Here is a 20,428-nt window from a genome sequence, read left to right as displayed (position 1 = left end):
CATTTAAAAGGACAAGGGCTAGACCAGTAAAGGGAATTAGCAGAAAACTATACTGTGCAAGCCATGCTAGTGGGGTGAGACCATATAGCACTTGGCAGCAGCTTGGAAAGTCTCTTGGTTTTGGGCTTTCTTCTGCATCTCAGACTCCACCACCAGACTGGCCCCCTGCTCTCCAATGGTAGTGACCCCCATGCCAGTCACTGAATGGTGAGCTTGAAGCTCTAGCAGAAATGTCCAAAACAGTTTGGGGTCCAAAATGCATCTGCATAATAATAGGGGGGAGAGAGAGTATGGACTAGTTAAAGCACAGGACGGGTTGGCAGGAGAACTTTGTACCAGTCCTGGCTCTGCCAGTAACTCACCATATGGCCTTGGCGAAGTCATTTATTTAATTGCCCTAGTTTAGCTTCTCCCCCTGTAAAATGGGGCTCACAACCCCCATCTCCCCAAAGGTTTGGTGAGAGTTAAGTCATCTATACCGGCTAAGGTGCTTTGAGATCCTCAGCAGGGTTGGATTCAAGAATTTTGGGGCCCTGTGCACTATGGAGATAGGGGAGTCCTCCACCTTCCCCAGAATGGGAGGCCCTGGGGGAGGAGGGGTTGGTAAAGTGAGCCCGCAGCAGGCCCTGTCCTGTGGGACTGGGACTGGCCCGGTCCCACTGCTCTGGCCTGTCGGCTGGCTCCTCTCACCACAGTGTGCAGACAGGGCCCTGCCTGCCCCACCTGAATCATAGAAGATCGGGGTTGGAAGAGACCTCAGGAGGTCATCTAGTCCAAACCCCTGCCCAAAGCAGGACCAATCCCCAACTAAATCATCCCAGCCAGGGCTTTGTCAAGCCGGGCCTTAAAAACCTCTAAGGATGGAGATTCCACCACCTCCCTAGGGAACCTATTCCAGTGCTTCATCACCCTCCTAGTGAAATAGTTTTTCCTAATATCCAACCTAGACCTCCCCCACTGCAACTTGAGACCATTGCTCCCTGCTCTGTCATCTTCCACCACTGAGAACAGCCGAGCTCCATCCTCTTTGGAACCCCCCTTCAGGTAGTTGAAGGCTGCTATCAAATCCCCCCTCACTCTTCTCTTCTGCAGACTAAACAAGCCCAGTTCCCTCAGCCTCTCCTCATAAGTCATGTGCCCCAGCCCCCTAACTGTTTTCGTTGCCCTCCGCTGGACTCTCTCCAATTTGTCCACATCCCTTCTGTAGTGGGGGGCCCAAAACTGGACACAATACTCCAGATGTGGCCTCACCAGTGCCGAATAGAGGGGAATAATCACTTCCCTTGATCTGCTGGCAATGCTCCTACTAATGCAGCCCAATTTGCCTTTAGCCTTCTTGGTAACAAGGGCACACTGCTGACTCATATCCAGCTTCTCATCCACCATAATCCCCAGGTCCTTTTCTGCAGAACTGCCGCTGGTCCTGGTGCGCTGAGCTCAGCTGGCCTGGAGCGAAGGAGAGGTGGGGAGAGAGTGTGTGTGTGTATGTCTTTGTGCGTGTCTGTGTTCTGGGAGATGCCTGTCGCAAGTGTACCAGGTGCACATTGGTTAATCTGGGCCTGATCCTCCGAGGAAAGGTGCTAGAGGAGTGGGGTTTTGCTGGAGTTCACGTCACACGTGCTGTTGGCTTTGGGTTTGTTGATTTACTTTCAATAAATAGGTCCCCAGAGCAGCAGAGGGGCACCTTTTTCTGTTCTAAATCCCAAGTAATACTTTTTTACTCATGTTATGAAGCAATCCAGACAAATTCAGGCTGGAAATAAGGTGTAAATTTTTAGCACTGAGAGTAATTAACCGTCGGGACAACTTGCCAGTGGCCGTGGTGGATTCTCCATCACTGCCCATTTTGGATGTTTGTTCCAAAATCTCTGCTCTAGGAATTATTGTGGGGAAGTTCTCTGGCCTGGGTTACACAGGAGGTCAGACTAGACAATCACAGTGGTCCCTTCTGGGCTCGGAAGCTATGAGTCTATTAATTGGATTCAGACCCTAGCAGGAGATCTACACATGCAGTTCCTATAGGAGCCAGTGGGGCGTTACATACGAGTATTATGGGATGGATAGTGGCCCTTAGTTAGTAAATATTTCACTGTCAACAGGATAATAGCTAATTGCTGCATCTTTCTTTCAAAGGGTTTGCTAAAACACAGGGGCGGCTCCAGGCACCAGCGCAGCAAGCGCGTGCCTGGGGCGGCAAGCCGCGGGGGGCGGCCTGCCGGTTGCTCTGAGGGCGGCTGTCAGGGTTTCCTAACTCAGTTAGGCACTTTTGAACGGTGCTGGGGTAAATCAGCCCCGCACCACTGATTTACACCCGCCCAGGATTTGCCGGGTGCTCTCACGGTTAGTACAATGCCCTATTTCTCCAGGGTCAACCCGCAATCAAACAAAAATAATAGCATAAGCCGCCTTAGACGAGGGAGAGCTAAATGGAAGATACAACGTCTTAGACCCCTGGAATGCTCCCTGCTCCACTAGCCTGTGGCTTAATTTAAAATCAATTCAACCCAGGCTGGGTGCATTGAAGATCTGGCCCTCCTGAAGCTGCAGTTTTCCAGGAAACGGGCTTATTTGGTGCCTGCCTCTGCCTTGAGTCTCCATTGTCCTGCAGTAGATATCGACTGGCATTCTGTAATTGCCTGATTTGGACCCAGCAGGTGGGGTCAGCGTGTCCCAATGGAGCCCTGGTGCTAGGAAACCGGCCGTGCTGTGCCCTGCTTTGGGTCTCCTGGTGAATTATTGGAGGAGTTTATTTGCAGTGAGTTGTTATGATTCCTTCGTGGGTCTCCTTTGGGGGGTGTGAACGGAGAGGACGCTTTAACTTTGTCCCCACCCCCTTTTGACCTTTCCCTGATGAAACACAAACAGCCTCTTTGGGAAGAGGTGGGAAATGGCTCAGCAGAGAAAGCGCCACTGCGAGCCGCAGTTCAATGAGACTTCGCCACTTGCTTTACTGGTGTCGGAGCAGCAGCAGAAAGGGGCTGCTCTCCCCCACCAGCCTAACGGCACCATAAGCAGCAAAAGGACCAGTGGCTGGTGAGTTCTGACCCCCTGCCTTGTTTGGTGCTGGGGCTGCATGGACGATGGTATGGCTGGGTTTGTTCCCAGGTTAGGACACGCTGGGCCACCTTCCCATTTGGGCATGGGATTGACTTGTGTCTGGAGGCCTGAGGAGAGCTTTGTTCTCGCTGGCCGGCCAGGCTCCATTGTGTGAGACGATTGTAGTCACTCAACCACCAACAGAAACTGATTAAACCCTGGCTCCAGTCCCTGCATTTGCTGCAATAAGGCCTTAGTTTCCTGAGCAAGTCCATGTGTCTTCACTTCCCCTCCTAAACCCCCCTGCTGTGTAGCATCGCTAGGGCCGAGCGGTTGATGTGTTCCACCCCAGAAGTAGTTGCATTTCAGTGGTGAGGGAGTGAGCGTCAGAGGCAATTTGAAAAGGGCTTTGGGATCCTTCAGGATAAAAGACTCCATGGGAAAAAAAATGTGGTAGCACCCAGAGAAACCCAACACAGATTGGGGCCCTCTGATGCTGGGTGCTGTACATAAATTGAGTAAGAGTCCCTGCCCCAAAGAACTTACAATCCAAATAGGCAAGACAGCCAAAGAAAGCATTATTCCCATTTTACATGGGGGGGGGGAACTTGAGGCACTGAGAGATTTACTTGGCCCAGGTCTGTGGGAACTGAACCCAGGTACAGTTTGTTCCAGTGCCATCCTTTATTTCAACACTTATCATCACTATAGTTTGTAGAGCTACCTTCCAGCTGCAGCATCATACATGCAACCCCCCATTAACCTTGCTTCAGTGAGGGCCCAGCTGGGAAATGACCATTTGTGCCGTGCTCATAAACAGAGCCGTAAATAGCACCGCCGCGCTATGTGGGGCTCATTAGACATAAATGAAGCTGGCGCTGGGCTCAGAAAAGCAAAAGCTGAACGCTGCTGGGGGAGCAATTAACATCCTCCTCCAATGCTCAGATGAGGCTCCAGGGCTATTTTTAGAAGGGCTAATGTCTGTAAATGGCACAGTCAGTCTGAAATGAAATAAAGAAATCTGACGTGCAGAGCATGCCCGTCTCTGGGGTTTTACTATATCTGGAGTCAGCATTTAGCCATCTTTCCCGAAGCACCTGCAGCCCCGCGTCTGGTTAAAGAACACTCGGAGGCGTCTTTGTTGCCCTTCCCAATAGACCTCTTTGAATGGCTGTTTGTAATGTGCTTTTTCCAGGCAAGCCCATATGCTGTGTAGGTTAAGGCCCGGGCATGGCATTCTGGAACGCTGGGTTCAAGTCCCCACTCCCCCACAGAGTTCCTACGTCACCTACCGACAAGTCGCTTAGAATCACAGAAATGTAAGGCTGGATGGGACCTTGAGAGATCACCTAGTTATGGCCGGATCCTCAGCTGGTGGCAATTGGCAAAGCTCCATTGAATGCCCACGATCACATCGGAAGCATCTGATTTACACCTGCTGGGACTGTGGCCCTTAATCACTCTATTTCAGCTCATCTGCCAAGAGGGAAAATATCTCATAATCATAGAATATCAGGGTTGGAAGGGACCTCAGGAGGTCATCTAGTCCAACCCCCTGCTCAAAGCAGGACCAGTCCCCGACTAAATCATCCCAGCCAGGGCTTTGTCAAGCCGGGCCTTAAAAACCTCTAAGGAAGGAGATTCCACCACCTCCCTAGGGAACCCATTCCAGTGCTTCACCACCCTCCTAGTGAAATAGTGTTTCCTAATATCCAACCTAAACCTCTCCCACTGCAAGGGATGTTGTGAGTCTAGCTCCATCACAGTGCATGAGATGCTCAGATTCTATGGAGCTGAGGCCAGTGGTTGATTAGCCAATGGGGCCCGGGCCCATAGGCGGCGAGTTATATGGGCCCGTGGTGCCTGTGCTCCACCAATATTTAGGAACGTGGGCCTGGCTCCACCAATGTGTGGGCTTACCGCACTTTGGGGGCCCCCACGCTTCAGGGGAACGCAGGTCCAAGGCGGACTGGGGGGCTAGCGGGGGGCCTGGCGCCGGCAGCAGCAAGTGACCTGGCCCCAGCTCGCCCCCTCCACTCCGCTGGCTCCTGCCGTTGCTCGGGGTGGGGTGAGGGGTGGAAGCCGGAAAGAAGTGGGGCGGGGGCTTGGTGGAAGGGGTGGAATGGGGGCAGAGCAGGGGCAGGCTGGGGCCAGATTGCTCACTGCTGCCGGCACCAGGCCCTCCGTTAACCCCCCAGGCTGCCCTGGATCCTGCGTCCCCCTGAAGCGCGGGGCCCCCCAAAGCGCGGGGCCTGGGGTGGTTGCACCTGTCCATCCTATGGATGGGACAGTTCTGGGCACCACCAAAAATTATACAAAAGTGGCACCCATGCAAGGGCCCCAGCCAATTGGGGAGCCCCTGGAAACCTGGGTGCCCCTGTGCCCTGACCCTGCTCCCCAGCAGGAACACGGAGGGGTGGGGGTGGGACTGCAGGCGGAAGGAGTGGGGAGGGACCCCCCATTTGTTCTGGCCCAGAGCCCCCCAAACTCCTAATCTGCCTCTGGCTGGGGCCATATGTAGATGTAGTGGGTTTGCGATTTCCAGGCTGATCTGCAGTTTGTACTGCTTCCCTTTCCACTCCTCTCATCACTTGCTTTCCAGTGGCTTTTCTTTCACATGACTTGGGCAGGCTCAGGGACGCATCCTTAGCTTTACCCGGCTGCCCTCAGAGACAGAGTTGCTTTGCAAATAGACAAGGCCACTCTCTCTGCCACACGTTCTGGGGCTGCGGCCATGACTCGTCTCCAGCCCTCCTCACTAGAGAGCCGGCTAACCCATTCTATCCAGCCTGTCATTTCTCCCAGCGCCCTGTCGGTGCCTATAGAGTTTGGGTTTCTTACCTTGTGAGCAGCACCTGCCATGCGAGCCAGGACAGCATGGAGGCTGCAAAGAGACAGCCAGAGACTCCAGACATGTTCTGCCCCAGTTATCCCAATGGGGGCCGTTGACTCTTGAGCCTAATGATAGCACTTTGAGTATCAACACTGTTAATGCTTTCACTGCTGGTCATTTGAGCAGAAATACCCAGCTGTTCTGGTTTGCAGGTGAGCGTGATACGGGTGGCACCCCCCACACACCCTTTTCAGCCTCCTGCTAATCACAAAGCTAAGATGAGGGAAAAAATCATTTTCCTTTATCATCACGTTGTGATGCCGCCATCCACTTCCACGCCAGGAAACCTCGGTGTCACTGAATGACTCAGGCAGGAAGCGGAGGCTGGGTAGGAAGGAGACAGCATCTGCGGATTTTGCAAATGGCTCACGAACGTTGGACCTGCCAGACCAGAGTGGTCCATCCAGTGCACTCCCTGGTTTCTGCCTATAGCCAGTGGTGGCTGCTCCAGAAGACAATTTAGGTGCAGAATAGACGAGGATGGCTGGATGGCTGAACAAAGCAAGGCCTCACCTGCAGGTCTCTGTGGGTATGTCTACACCGCAATAAAACGTCCATGGCTGGCCCGTGTCAGCTGATTGGGCTCTGGCTAAGGGGCTGTTTAATTGCAGTGTAGACGGTGCGCTCAGGCTGAAGCTTGGGCTCTGGGACCCTCCTCCCTCACGGGGTCCCAGACCCGGGGCTCCAACCCGAACCCGAATGTCTACACTGCCGTTTTATGGCCCTGCCGCCCGAGCCTCTGCGAGCTCGTGTCAGCTGACATGGGCCAGCGGTGGGTGTGTTACTGCAGTGTGTAAAAATACCATGTCTCTAACACACCAACTTTGGAACACCAGATCCAATCAATCCCAGATCTGCCAGGTGTCACTGGAGACTCACCAGAACCGTACCTGAACCCCAAATTGGTGGGGTAGTGGGCCTGAGCTGAGAGGGGGAAGGGGGGAGAAGGGGCTCCATTGATGTGCAGAGGCAACTCCATGATAACAGATGGCCAAGGGGGGGCTTTGCAGAAGCCACAGAAGGCAGCAACAGAGCTGAGGGACCTCTGGTGAAGGCCCCCTCTGCCAAGCACAATAAAGCTGAAATCATTATACCCAGTTTAGGTGGAGGAAGACCAGGCCAGGGGGCTGGAGACAGGCTTGCTTGAGTGCGCTCCCAGACTCTGGGACTACACTGCCCCCCAACACCAAGCCGTGAGTGGGGTGAAGTTGAGGGGGATGTGACCTGTTAAAGGCACGTTTGCTTATTGAGTGAGGATCTGAACTAGGCATACCGTCGGGGTGGGGATGTTACTTATCCATTTATAGACATTGTTGCTGTGTTTTCCCCGAATCGACGCGCTGTCCCCTAATAGTCTTTCCTTGTTTCAGACCCAGACTCAGTGTGGGCGAGTGGGGCTGTATTGCCTGTTAAGGGAAGGTGATTAGTTTTTCCCAGGTTTCCGGGTGGTGTCTCGAGTCAGTAGTGTGTGTTCATTTCAAGAGGAACCCCCTAGATATTTGAACCCAGCCCCTGTTGCCACCAAAAGCCCCTGGCAGAAGGGTAGTAACGGGTAAATGGTGCCCGTGGGTCAGTGCTCCAAACCGGCGCAAACACGTGTCTGCGTGTGGGGCAGTACGGGTGGGCATTGGGAGGTGCTGGTGAAATCCCTCTGCAAATGTCCGTTAGCAGGGAAGGAAGGCAGCCCTGTATCTGCAGCTAGTGGCTGCCTGGCTCATTTCTACAAGAGCCCAGGACACCCCCTCACTACACTGCTGTCCCCTTAGAACTAGGGCCCCATGATGCAAGAACCTTTGGCTGCCTCTTAGCATTCCAAGCAGCAGCGTAGAGCCATGGGACAGGGTCTTGACCCTGAGGAATTCAGCTCCTGGCAAGCTGCAAGTGTCATGAGTTCAGGGGACACTAAGTTCAGTGGGTGCATGAGTTCATTGGGGGCATTCTCCTGCCACGGCCGGCTCTTTCATCTGAGTCATGCACACCCTGCTTCCAAGCCTCTCACGTCGTTACTGATTTACCCTTCAGCGCCTATTGCCCTGGACTTCTCAGAACGGCAGCTCCTACCCGCAGCGGTGCCTTGGTCAGATGGGTTCCCTCTACCCAGCCAGGAGGCAATGCTAAGACCCAAGCTCCTCCATCCAGGCGGGATGTATAGAGCTGTACTGAAGGCACTGCCCCTTGTCCCGCAGCTGGAAGGGACAGAGATGTCTCAGGCTCCGAGGTTGGTCCCTTACGTTAATCTGGAGTGTGCTCTTCGCTGAGCAGCGCTTTTGTTAATTGATGAGGAACATTTTGTCCAGGAATGAACTTCCATTTGAATTACGACGCGCATTTTGCGGATGTACTCCGTGCATGGTGCACACAGTCATCGCAGGGCAGGACTATCCGAACCGGTTACAATAACGCAATGTGCCAACCTGATGTTCCCATCTCCTTCTGAAATGGCAGACAGCTGCTCCCGGTTGAACAGTATCAGAGGGGTAGCCGTGTTAGTCTGGATCTGTAAAAAGCAACAGAGTGTCCTGTGGCACCTGTAAGACTAACAGATGTACTGGAGCATAAGCTTTCATGGGTGAATGCCCACTTCGTCAGATGCATGTCACCCAGTTGAACAGTCACCCAGCCATCAGCCAGGACAAACTCTGCCCTGTCTAGGGCATGCATATACCTTGAAATTCTCATTAGACTGCATGGGAAAAGCTATAATTCATAGATAGGAACCTGATGTTCCCTGAGCACCGCCCACCTTATAAACCGTTCAGGTTTTACAAACTAAATAGTACAATAAAGGAGACAAAAACAAGTGAAAGTATCTATATCATATGCCATATATGTGAAAATATATACAGAGTAATGGCCTTGCTATATAAAATCCTTTATATATGTAAGTACATAGAAATATATTAAGAACATAGTATCAGAGGGGTAGCCGTGTTAGTCTGGATCTGTAAAAGCAGCAAAAAGTCCTGTGGCACCATATAGACTAACAGACATATTGGAGCATGAGCTTTCGTGGGTGAATCCGACGAAGTGGGTATTCACCCACGAAAGCTCATGCTCCAATACATCTGTTAGTCTATAAGGTGCCACCGGTCTCTTTGCTGCTTATTAAGAACATAGGAGCTGCCATATGGGTCCATCTAGACCAATATTCTGTGTCTGACAGTGTCCAGTAACAGAGCTTCAGGGGAGCTCATAGAACGGGACAGTTGGGGAGATCCACCCTGTCTTCCCCTTCTGGCTTCTGGCAGTCAGAAGTTTAGGGTCATGCGGAGCTTGGGGTTGCATCGCTGACCATCCTAGCTAATAGCCATTGATGGACCGATCCTCCATGAACTTATCTAGTTCTTTTCTGAACCCAGTTATACTTTTGGCCATCACAATATCCCATGGCAATGAGTTCCACAAATTATTATATAACATGTACACACCTACATTGTCTAGGTATAATAATAGCTATAACAACAGGTGTATATAGCTTCTCCACTTACAGCTACAGGTAACAGCTTATAGAGGCAGAATATTATTCCATTATACATTATAATTCTAATATTATATATAACATTTATATGATGTTTGTTATAAAGTTACATGATAGACTATATAATTATATTATTTGTGTTTATCAGAAAATGGTACTGTAAAAAAATTGTAAAGAAATGAAAAATCTTCATGGAAATGTTCTGGATTTTCAACCAAGAACCAAACTGAAAAATTTCAAAAGTGAAAATTTTCTGTAACAGTTTCTTTTAGAGAAAAGGTCACTTTTCAACACAAAAAATTGACACAACAATTTTGATTGATGCTAGCATGCATATAATCTATATTTATATGTGCATGTGTGTGTCTGTCGATATCGGGCGTGCATATCTTTGATTAGAGACTGTGATATCTCATCTCCTATCGTGTTCTGAGGTCTCCAGCAGAGGGCTGGCCTATATCCATCTAGTGGGTGAAATGGTCCTTAACACAGTGTACGGACAATTTATAACCTCTCTCTGACTCTCCTGTCTGGTGGGAGTGGCTCGGGGAGATCTCAGTTGCTAGAAGTTGTGCAGCGCTTCACATGACAACTAACCTCCCAGCGGCTCTCAGGGGAGGACATCAATAGATCTAGGGAGGGTCTTCACTCAAGGATTTTGATTCCCAGAAGAAAAGGCTGGGGCTCAGTGCCACTGAGTGATCACTGGGGTGATACCACTCCAAATGTGAGGAGGGGAGAGGGCAGAGAAAGGATTTCCATTCTGGACCTCTTTTTGGGACATTAACATCTTGCTGGCTTCTAACCAATTCCGGAGGATAAAACCTTGTGTCTTGCCAGTTACCTTGCCTGGAGAGGAAGGCTGCTAGTGTTTCTTTTATATTAGAGTTCCATTAAATCACGTGCATTGCTCTTCACTGGTGACTCTTCCAACAAAAATACCCAGCCCCTTTTTAGGTGGCTTGACTCCTCCCTGCCCAATCTATACAGCAGAAATGAGCAAACATATTCTACAGGAGGTGATTAAACATAGTATGGAGGTGCTGGTTGCAGCTCCATTACTGAGGTTGAGTTGAGTTGTCCACATATATATGCATGTCTATATTGTGTACTCGGGATTTAATTATGTAGCATATAATTTAATATTGGGAAATCGATATGATATTGTAAATCTCTGTGGGGATTTCCGTAACTCCAAGTCATGTTAGATGGGTGGATTTTTCCAGTACTAGTAACCAACAAAATAAAATAAAACACCTAGCACAAGCAGCACATTTTTTCCACTAATAACCTAGGTATTAATTATTTTATTGTGATTATAACCTGGAAAATACCACATAAGAATTGCTGTGCCCAGTGAGACTTGTGGTCCATCTAGTCTAGTATCCTGTCTTCAGCACGGCTAATAAAACATGTTTCAATGGAAGGTGCAAGAATCTCTGTAGCAGAAAGTTATAAAATGACCTGCCACGGAGGAATTTCCCTCCTGACCCCAACAGTTAGTGGTTGGCTTATTACCATGAAGCATGAGGATTTATCATTCTGATCATTTTGTTCCCTCTCAAACACAACTGTGAATAGTCTCATTACCAATATACAGTTTGAATGCCACTTGACTCTTGGGCTCAATGATCTTGTAGCAGTGAGTTCCACAGGTTAATTGTGTGTTGTGTAAAAAAAATCCTCATCAGTTTTAAATCTGCTGCTGTTTAATTTCATTGGCTGTCCCCTTGTTCAGTAAGATCAGAGGATAAATACAAGTGCCTGCTTGACCTTCCCAGTCAGGGCCGGTGCAAGGAAGTTTCGCGCCCTAGGTGAAACTTCCACCTTGCGCTCCCCCCCCAGTCCTGCGGCAGCTCCCTGCCCCCCCCGCCCTGAGGCGCCCCCCCCGCGGCAGGTCCCCGCCCCTGCCCTGAGGCGCCTCCCCAGCGGCAGCTTCCCACCCCAGCTCACCTCCGCTCCGCCTCCTCCCCGAGCACGCTGCCCCCGCTCTAATTCTCCTCCCCTCCCAGGCTTGCGGCGCCAAACAGCTGATTGGCGCTACAAGCCTGGGAGGCGGGAGAAGTGGAGCGGCCCAGGAAGTTAACGCCATAAAAAAAAATTGGGGGCACTGCTTTTTGGCGCCCCCAAATCTTGGCGCCTTAGGCAACCGCCTAGTTTGCCTTAATGGTAGCACCAGCCCTGTTCTCAGTACCATTCATTATTTTACCTCCGGCATGCTCCCGCTTCAGCTCCTCTCTAAAAAGTCCTGATTGTCTCCATCTCCCTTCTGACAGAAGTTTTTCCAGACCTCTAATCATTTTTGCCTCCCATCTTTGAGCACCTCCTGTTTCTGCTGTATCTTAATATGTTGACCAGAAATGAACGCAATATTCCACATGAGGGCGTACCAAGCATTGACGTGATGACTTTGTAATGGCCTCTGTTGCATTCTTTATGCATCCCCCCTCATGCTGGGCTTGCTTTTGTGACTGGCGCTGCACAGTGGACAGAAGTTTTCCATTGAGCTGCCCAGAGTGATAATCCAGGTCTCTATACGGAGAGAGACCAGGCAGTTTAGAACCCGGTAACGTGTAGGAGTAAAGTAGTTCAAATGCCACCTCCCAGTATACATTTTTCTTGCATTTGCCAACACTGGATTTCATCTGCCATTATGTTGCCCATTCACCTACCTTCCCTTGGCCCCTCCGAAGTACATCAGGGTATGTCTACACTGCAAAAAAACAAACAAACCTGGGCAGCGAGTCTCGGAGTCCGGATCTACCGACTCAGGCCTGCGCTATGGTGGTAAAAAATAGCAGTGTAGACGCGCCTGCTCAGGCTCTGAGACCCACCCCGCACCGGGTTTCAGAGGCGGAGCTCCGTGCCAAGAGATAACGTTTGCGCTGCTTTTTTAGCGCCGTAGCACGAGCCTGAGTCTGTCGACCTGGACCCTGAGACTCGCTGCTGCGGAGGTTTCTTTGCTGGGTAGATGTACCCGTAGAGCCTTCCTTCTTCTCGACTCCTCTAAGTAATCTGGTGCCATCAGCAAGTTTGGCCTTTTCCCTGTTTATACTGTCAAGTATCAGGGGGTAGCCGTGTTAGTCTGTATCTACAAAAACAACAAGGAGTCTGGTGGCACCTTAAAGACTAACAGATTTATTTGGGCATAAGCTTTCGTGGGTAAAATCCTCACTTCTTCTGCATCTGCAGAAGTGAGGTTTTTACCCACAAAAGCTTATGCCCAAATAAATCTGTTAGTCTTTAAGGTGCCACCAGACTCCCTGTTTATACTGCTCCGCATACTCTGCCCCCAAAACCTGGCAAACACTGCCACCTAGTGCTGGGAATTAGTACTACAACTCAGGGACAACTGTGAAGGGGGTGTTCTGAAGAGCCAGTTTTCGGCCCAGACTGCCAAGAGAGGGAGTCGGAAGCTGGCAGGGAGAGACTGAACGGTTTTTTTATTCTGGCGCATGTGATGTCAGCCATCACTTCCACTGACTTCGATGGAGCTGCTCCTGCTTCTCACTAGCATTACTTACAGGGGTCAGGCCTGCAGAGGAAAGCTCTGATCAGACATCTTCTGTATTTGCTCAATGACCATCCCTTCGGCCCCAGGACTAGCTCATCTTGCTGCCAGAGTCCTGTGCGACCAGCTCTTTTGCACAGCAGAAGCCTGCGGGTTTTCAAGAATGGTCTGAGAATTTCCTAATCAGGGCTTGTTCTCATTTGGTGGGGGAAGAGGTTGTAGGGAGTCGGACGTCTCTGTGCATCTCCCTTCCAGCAGCTGGGTCTATAAGAAAAGGAACACGCTCCATGTTTGCCCAGCTTTGGCTGTTGCCCTGGGGGAGAGCGGATCCCCAGAACAGCTGTACCTAGCCGTGTGCCCCCTCTCTGACCTTGTCTGGGGCACCAAAGGAGCAGGAGGAGGGCTGCCAACCAGGGCTCCTCCAATAATAGAGAATCATTCAGGGGTGTCCATAAACTCCAGCCCATCCTAAGCGACAGGAAACCCAGCCCTTTTGGTCCAAAGGACAAGAAGTAGGGCCAGCAGTCTGCCGGTCTTCTTATTCTGGTGTTCCCTTCCCACGAGGGCATCCAAATTGTCTCTTGACCCTACAATTCACTAGTGCAGCCCTCACCCTGCCAGACCCACCTCCCCTAGACCTGGCTACCAGCAACACACACACACACACCCCTCAACCCTCCCTCTCGCTTGCCATCGACCCAGTCTCTCTCAAAGCACATGGAGCCCATGCGAATACATGGAGCGTCAGGCGATCAGCCGTACAGCAGAACCTGCAGGCCGTGGAGTGTTGATTTTACCCGTGGGGTTCACACTCCTCCCTCCCATGGCTGGGCTTGGTCCTGACCCCCTCCCTCCCATCACCCTGTGAGCTCCATGGGGCTCGCAGGAGCTCAGGGCCGTGCCCGCCCCATGTGACACCTAGTCACACCATGACACCTTCGCATCCCCTGACGCCAGCTGGTTACCATCCCCCTCCCCCCCGGGGCAGGCTGCATCAGCCATCATCTCATTTTCCGACATTAATCAACACAGCCTCAAGCCACAACTCATTAAACCCTCCTGCCTAACGAGCCGCCCCAGCTGCTGCTGACCAGACCCAGCCGCCCAGCAGCCCTGCTCCCGTCCCCCTGGCTCTGGCAAGGCCGGTATTAGCTGGTTGCTATAGATAGCAGCATGAGCTCCTCTGCCAGCCCGGCTAGCGGAGATCCCACATGGGGTAATGACACCGGGGCACGGGTGGGGCGAAGCTGCATTTTGGGGTGGGAGCTGTTTCTGCGCCAGCTGGGTCACGGCCTCGCTGCGGGGAAACAGAAAATGTGACGCCAGCTTTTCAAAACCTGACTCTCGTCCCATCCTGCCTTTTCCAGCGTCTTCAGAACTTAAGAGGCGCCTCCCATTTTCAAGGTGCTGCGTCTTGCACTCATAGAATCATAGAAGATCAGGGTTGGAAGGGACCTCAGGAGGTCATCTAGTCCAACCCCCTGCTCAAAGCAGGACCAATCCCCAACTAAATCATCCCAGCCAGGGCTTTGTCAAGCCGGGCCTTAAAAACCTCTAAGGATGGAGATTCCACCACCTCCCTAGGTGACTCATATCCAGTTTCTCGTCCACTGTAATCCCTAGGTCCTTTTCTGCAAAACTGCCGCATAGCCAGTCTGTAGCAGTGCATCGGATTCTTCCGTCCTAAGTGCAGGACTCTTGTTGAACCTCATCAGATTTCTTTTGGCCCAATCCTCCAATTTGTCTAGGTCACTCTGGACCTTATCCCTACCCTCCAGTGTATCGACCTCTCCCCCCAGTTTAGTGTCATCCCTGAATTTACAGAGGCTGCAATCCATCCCATCATCCAGCTCATTAATAAAGATGTTGAACAAAACTCATCTTTCCTGCTGGAAGAGCGTGGGGTTCCGGGCCCTTTATGGCGTAGCCACGGATGACTTGAAAGGGCCCCGTGTTTGAAAGATTTGAAACAAGATGATGAGAAATCTACTCTTAACACAAAAATGGCTGCAAAGGCCTTTGAAAAACGAAAAGCACCACAGAAACAAGGGGGAGGGATAGCTCAGTGGTTTGAGCATTGGCCTGCTAAACCCAGGCTTGTGAGTTCAATCCTTGAGGGGGCCACCTAGGGATCTGGGGCAAAATCAGTACTTGGTCCTGCTAGTGAAGGCAGGGGGCTGGACTCGATGACCTTTCAAGGTCCCTTCCAGTTCTAGGAGATGGGATGGGATATAACACTAAGGATGGAAGCTAGAAAGTGGACTCCACTGCCATAAATACAGCACGCGGCATTGCTAGATTGTTGTTGTAGGGTCACAATCAAGTCGTGTGAGTTACAATTAATTGTTTGTATTCTGTACAGGCCTTAACTGAAATCGGGACTAGGAGCTGTACACACACAATGAGAGACAGTCCCTGCCCTGAAGAGTTTATAATCTAAGTAGAAAGGATAGTCAACAGAGTGGGGGGAGGGGAAACTGAGGCACGGAGGGGTAAAGAAACTTGTCCAAGGTCACGTACCAAGTCAGCGGCAGAACTGGGACTAGAACCCACCGTCTGGGCAGTAGCTTACGGCAGGGAAGCTTCTGATGAAGTGGTGTATTGCTGTAGGGTTGCTGGTGAGCATTGGGCTGGTGTGCGCTGGTTTCTTATTGTAGGGTTGCTCGGGAATGTTCCATTGATGACAGTAGTTTTTAACAGGATTGAAGAGTTTGTTTGCAAAATGCCCTGTGTGTAGAATGGCAGGAGCTCAGCAGGGAGAGATTATACAGAAATGACCAGGATCTGTTTACAGAGTGTCCCTCATGGCTAGCGTCAGGGGCTGTATTTCTGCTCCTAGTAAGGGTCTTATGTCTCTATTCATTCTCCTCTTGCTGTGTGTGCCTACATCCCATTAGTGCTAATGCACACACAAGGAGATGAGATGCTAACCTTGAGGGGCAGACTAAAGCCCCCAGGGCTCAGGGCCCTAGCTGGGTGCAGCTGAGTGTCCGGTGGCAGACAGGAAAGCCCAACTGCAACCAGGAGCTGCCCGAGGCAGCCTGTGCTACCAGCAGCTGGGAAGCAGCAATCCTGCACCCGGCTCTCCGGAGACCTGCCACAAATGGTATCATGTCCGTGACTTGTGTGACCCACCCGTCAGGTGTTCCAGTGACGGGGGCCATAGACAGAAAAGACCTAGCGTGGCTGCTGGGGCCTGGCTGGTTGTGCATCAGGAGAGGGACAGCCAAGGCCGTCAGCCACGCGGCAGGAATGCCCTGGGGGTCAGTTGCTCCCTCCCCAGCAGCACATGATGGACCATGGGCGTCTTGTCCCTTCGTTAATAAGCATCCCCCCGTCACGCTGAATGCCGTTATGATCTGCAAAGGGTGGGCTCTACGCCGAGCCCAGCAGTCTTGAGCTACAGCTGCCGACTACCGAGCCCAAGCTGGTCCATTGACATGCTGGCTGCGGAGCTTTGCAGGTACGGTCGTCACAGAACAGCAGCACTTAAAGTGCAGTTAGCATCGTCCAAGCACTACACAGAAGCCAGCTGGTTAATGCCCTGCACTGTGTCAGCCAGCCAGCCAAATACTGCTCTCCCTCCCGTCACGGCGACACCGCTGACTTCAGCAGGGCTGAGCGATCGGCCGCTGGGTGCAGAATTTGGTGGGAGGTTTCAGCCAGTTCAGGGCTGCATTCTACCACCGTCTCCAGGGCTACTCGGGGGGGTTTGGTGCCGCTTGCCCTGAGTAAGGGGGAGCAGAATGGTTAGGTCTGCTGTGGAATACGACAGTTCCAGCCCGCTCCCCACCCCGGTTGTCCCCACAGGCCTTGTGAATGTGTTTTTCCTGAAGCTTTAACGGAAAGCCAGTTTGAAGTGGTCTCTCCGGGTTTGTTCCTTCTGAGATCCGTGACCCAGCCTGCTCAGAGCAGCTTAGACAAGACTGTGGGGATAAGCCCTGCATTTGTTACAGCTTCCGGCCTCGCGGCCACCGATGGAGCTACTTTTGCCATGTGGCCCCAGCCTTGTTTGCTCACGCTCGTGTGCACGAGGACAGTGTATGGGGATTTGCACGCTCATGTGCATGCACATCACGGTGTGGGCTTCTTGCCGTTGACAAAGGCTCATGTCACAGGAGGTGAGAGGAGCTGCTATTTCTGACCCTGGCTGCTTGTTCTTCCACTATCACGGAGCTAATTTAAGCACCTCCCTGACTCATCATGTCCCCTTGGCGGTACAACCGCAGCTCTCACCACTAGCTTTGCACCTCACATGATCCCTTTCCACTCCTCCTGGGCCAAACAACTGTATTGGGCCATCTCAGCATCACTGCAACGCGCTTTTACGACCTGTCCTGCTCTGGCTTTGCCGTTTCCCAGATGTGCACTTCGGAGCTTGACTCACCGGGCAAACGTCAGGACAGCTCTGTTGTTTTCTTGAAGGCGATTAATTTCTCCGTAAAAGAGGGAAAGCATCTCGCAGGATGTAGTAAATGGCAAACTGCAGGGACAGGACAGTCCAGAAATGAAGCAACTGCAGGTCTCTCTCTGTGAGCTCCCCTTGAGATGCTGCCCGAGTGACGCTAATGAGTACAGCATCGTTACCAGCCCAAAGGTCCCAGGAACCCATGGGGTTTGGGCTTTTAATGTGTGCGTAAATTAGGATAAGGCTGAGAAAAGAACAGCCGCTGAGACTCAGTGGTGGTATGAGGATAATGCCACAGCCAGATGGAGAACCCTATAAGTTCTTTGAGACCCTGCCATTTATTCTCAGGGTGAGGCCTCTATGCACTACAGCGGTATAAATGTTGACAGTAAGAGCTCCTACTTTAACCCTGGGTGCCCACAGCCTTCACTGGCTTTGGAAACACAGTTGTGACAATGAGACAAATGTGGATCACGTTTAAATGGGTGCAAATCCACTGTTTTTGGTAGAGCTGCACTTGTATTTACACCAGATCTGAGTTTGGCCCTGTATCTCTGTGTCAAATTAAGGTCCTGACTGCTTGAGGTTAGTTCTGCCTACCTAAAATTACCCTTGGGACTTCAGTTGGAGGCAGTAACCTTAATTTCCTGTCCTAAACTGTTGTGCAGTGTTGGTGTTAAGCAGCTGCCATGTTCTACCCCAGAAGTAGCTGCATTTCAGTGATTGGTGTATATTTTAGTTTATAAGTGTAAAGGGAAAGCACTGTCTAGAGCTCAGTTACTCCTGAAACACTCAGGGATCATAGTGGATCCACCAAAAGTCCCCTCTTTGCATGAGGATGTGTGGTAGTGTAGCACAAAGGTGTAGCAAGCTGCCGAGATAAGGTAGTTCTAGGCAGGAAACTCTAAAGAGAAGTAGAGGGAAAGGCAGAGTAACTTTATGGATAACACTGTTCTAATAAAGTTCTTTTGTTCAGTGTTAGAAGAAAGCGATCCTTTCTGGGATCTGTAACTCTTGTCACACGATGCCAGACAGCGCTGCAGTCAGGGGGAAAGTAGGAAATAGAAAAGGCCGATACAAAGGAAAAGCACGAACTCAACAGGATGTGAGTGAGTTTGTGTAACAGCAACAGATTTGCCAACACCAAAATATTCTATGAATATTTGTTGATTTCACTGAATTGTTTGTTTAAAAAGAAAAACTTCAGAAAAAAACATACCAATTTTGTTTCAACATCTTCCAAAGGAAACAGTGAGAATATTTGGTTTGAAACCACTTTTTGTTTCAAAATTTAATTTCATTTTCTTTTTTAAAAATTCACCCATTTTGAAAAATAGTCGACGGAATGTTGCTGTTTTCTTGTAATGAACCATTTGAGTTCGCCCAGAATGATTTTCCTTTTCCTTTTTGATTTGCCTAAGTTTTAAAAAATTTCAATTTCAGTCTGCCCCCAAAACATTTTATTGCTGCTGTTTACTGTTCGAAATTGCCAGTGAACCAAAAAATCCTTTATTTGCCCAGCCCTAACCAGGACCACAACCCCCAGAGCGTGAAAGGAACTGGCAAAATCAGCTCTGAAATGCTGGCAGCTGATCTGCTAACTCATGATGAAGTCATGGAACCAGAAGCAGCACTGACCTGGCAAATATCCTCTTCCCCATCATGGTTAACACCAGAAATTACTTGCTGCAAATCAGCTACCTGATAAACAGAGCCCATTCTTCAGCACGTGGGCATGTCTCTTAAGGATTTATTTGCCCTTTGTAATTGAGCGGGGGGATTTTTATCAACTAAAGTTAGCCTTCATGGTTGATCACCTCAAACTATCCATGTTGTTTGGTCACCTACGTGACACAGAAGTGTTTCTGTTCCTGGATTGGATTATTTATATTGTAGAAGTCCATAAGCGCTCCAGTCATGAGCCAGGACCCTACTGTGCTAGGAGCTGTACAAACAGAAAAAAGAGACAGTCTCTCCCCAAAGGGCTTACTGGGTTTGATGACAAACTCTTTAAGCAGGCGGCTAGGATCCCTTTACTGGCACTCAAAAGCTCTTCTTTCCATTGCAAGATGCATGATTGCGCAAATCTACCGACCGTAGGCCTTAGCTGGCCCCCAACACTAGAGCTGGTAGAGGGCCTAGCAGAATAGGGCCCTGCTCTATGCCTAGGGCTTCTAGGCTAATGCAAATAATGAATCATAATGTCTGGGGGCCAATCTGTACTTTTACTCTCACAGCCCAGCATGAGGGAGGACAGTGGGGAATGCAGGCCCAGAGACACTTGCCCACAATCACACAAAGCTGGGAATTGAGCGCAGGCCTCCTATGGCCCAGGCTAGTGGCCAAACCACCAGCCCAGCCTTCAAAGCAGACCATCCCCCAGACGTTAACGTGAACAAAGCCCCATCTGTGCGAATGTTGGTGATTGGCAAACAAGAGGTGAGCAGGGAGCCCAGCCCAAGGGGCATTTGGAACATGAACGCCACCAGCCCTTCCTCTGCCATCTCCAGGCTGTAACCCCCTAACCCTGGGTGAACTCCCAGCAGCCATTGGGCAGGGACTGGCTGACCCTAGGGTGGCTTCGACAGCACAGCAGAGGGGACCATGGGAGAAGGGAATTGGTTTCCCTAGAACAGTCTGGAGCTCCCCCGTAACCAGGTCGGGGGAAGCCGAGCTGTCTCCCTGACTGTCCCAAGGAGGGCCGGCCCTTGACCAAATGGTGTCCCCCACCCCATCTGTTAAACTTTTGAATGCCTTATTTTTTGTGGCATTTGTAGCCTGTTTCACGATTTAGATGCACGATTTGTATGTGTGATTTATCCCTGTCTTATAAGACTGACTGGCGATGCCCCGCCCCTTATATACCCCCGAGGGCAGGGCTGACAACATTCTAGAAGGTTCAAGGAAAATGTAGTTCTCAGAAAGTCTGGAAGGTTCCACGAGATTCTACAAAGGTCCGGAACATTCTAGGAGGTTAGTGAAAAATGAATCCCTCTGTGGCATACCTGAAACATGTTACTTCAAACAGTCTCTTTGCCCTTTTGTCGCTAACAACAAAAACCGCATCCCAAGCCCAGTGCACTCCCCTCCCCCCCCCCCCCC

The sequence above is a fragment of the Terrapene carolina genome, unplaced genomic scaffold (genome assembly GCF_002925995.2).
Source record: "Terrapene carolina triunguis isolate 2854851 unplaced genomic scaffold, T_m_triunguis-2.0 Scaffold93, whole genome shotgun sequence".
NCBI classification, from domain to species: Eukaryota; Metazoa; Chordata; order Testudines; family Emydidae; genus Terrapene; species Terrapene triunguis.
Note: the sequence above shows the minus strand (reverse complement) of the source record.